The 1910-nt window shown below is 47.9% G+C and overlaps 1 non-coding gene across 1 annotated transcript; it reads left to right on the top strand.

Moving 5' to 3' along the window:
* The first annotated feature begins 1170 nt into the window (after window positions 1-1170).
* On the top strand, window positions 1171-1277 carry LOC141593386 (small nucleolar RNA R71). The gene has a single exon (XR_012521474.1). It is a non-coding gene; the product is annotated as a small nucleolar RNA R71 (small nucleolar RNA).
* The last annotated feature ends 633 nt before the right edge of the window (window positions 1278-1910 follow it).

Genomic DNA, 1910 nt, shown 5'->3' with positions numbered 1-1910 from the left:
CTTTGTTGAAGCTAGACCCCTCCTCGGACCGTCTCAAATGAGACCCATTGACCGTCATTGGATCGAACTTGGAGCGGGATCGACCCATCAACACTCGGTCCGCCCCAAAATTTTCGGGACCGTGGTACCCCGAAACAAATGGTCTCGTAGATTATTTGGCATTAAAGGACGAAACTCTTCAACATCAGCAGTGATATGGGTCGATCGACCACCCTCCTTAGTCGATCGATCAAGGTTGCACGATTCCGAAGTTCCAGTAACCCGTGTTTCGATCGATCGACTAGGTACGTCGGTCGATCGATCAAATACCCGCAGCATACAATGTTTTTTTGATTTATTCGTTCTGACTTTGTTTGAACTCGGATCCGCCTCATTCTTCTCAACGACTTTCTCGACCATAGCAGGGCCCTCAAGGGTGGACCCGCTCCTCAGGGTGATGGCATGTAGGGTCTCCTTTTGCTCGGGTTGAGTGGGTAAGTGACCGGGAGCTCGAGTGTTACTTTTGCTAGCCAACTGAGCTATTTGGCTCTCTAGTAACTTCATCCCGGCCTCTCTTGCTTGGGACTCCTTCAAAGAACAGATTCTTCACTCGGAAAATTCGAATTTTGTGTTTGTTCTTTCTTTGGCACATAAGGAGGCTTTTGGTATTCTTTGTTGCTTTTGATGCGGAGGTACATATGGCTCGCTTCTTTGCTGGCGAGGTTGAGTTGGATTCAAAACATTCTGGCTTCTCCAACTCAAGTTTGGATGCGGTGGCTCGTAATAGGTGTTGTTACCTGCCCGTAGTGTTGAAAGGCGGACAAGATTCAAAGGGACTAGGGCGGTTCTTGAAACATGGCCCTCAACTCCACACCTTTCACAAAGGAAGGGACCGTCTGAAACAAAGATTGACTTGGTATATCCCACCCTTAGAGGCTCCTCCTAGCTCATACTTGTCGAATCTCGCGGTGAGAGCCTCAAGTGCGGAACAGAGGAAGATTCAGCAACTCTCCTCTGGTTCCCTCTCGAATTCCCATACTCGGCCTTGTGGGTAGCTAGATCGTCAATGATCTTCCACCCCTTGGTTGCTCCCAAATTTTCAAAAATCTTCCATTGGGCTGCAGATCCAAAATGGCCCTCTAATCGTCGTACAACCCATTGTAAAAATGATTGCACAAACTCCACTTTTCAAATCCATGGTGCGGTATGGTTCGTACTAATTTCTTGAATCGGACCCATGCCTCGTGGAAATTCTCATCTGGCCCTTGTTTAAAACCCGTGATTTGAGCTCTAATAGCGATCGTCCTTGAAGCAGAAAAGTACTTCTTGTAGAACGCCAAGGCCAATGTATTCCAATCGGTGATCTCCCGAGCGGCTCGGTCCGGATCTCTATACCACTCCCTTGCGGCATCACGAAGGGAAGATGAACATGGTCTCTTTGATTTGATCCTGGGTCACGCCACTGGTGGGGAATGGAGCAAATAGTAGTCAATAAAGGTCTCCATATGTCTAGCCGCATCTTCATTTGCGCTCCCAAACCGATTTCCCTCGACCATAGTGATGTAAGCGAGGCTTTGGTTCGAATTTCCTGGCATCTCCCGTAACTCGAACCCCTTGTATAAATTGTCGGTGTCGGCTCGAAAAACTCGCTATACTCGCTTCCTCGTCCATGACCGAAATTTCTGGAGAAGTAAATGTCTCTCTCGGCCAAGAAGTGGAAACGGGTGAAGATCAGTGGGTCTTCTTCGAACGATTCGTTCTCGTGATAGCTTGACAGAATACTCAGCTCTTCCTCTGTCGGTAATACTCTTCGTGTTCGCCTCAACTCGCGCAAGGATCTCTCAATCTCAGGGTTCAATGGTACTAATTCTCCACCCTGTGACCTGCGCAAAAGACGAAACTACAAGAAGAATATAAGAAAAGTTTAAGGA

The sequence above is a fragment of the Silene latifolia genome, chromosome 7 (assembly GCF_048544455.1).
Source record: "Silene latifolia isolate original U9 population chromosome 7, ASM4854445v1, whole genome shotgun sequence".
Classification (NCBI taxonomy): domain Eukaryota; kingdom Viridiplantae; phylum Streptophyta; class Magnoliopsida; order Caryophyllales; family Caryophyllaceae; genus Silene; species Silene latifolia.
This window is presented reverse-complemented; position numbering and strand designations above follow the sequence as displayed.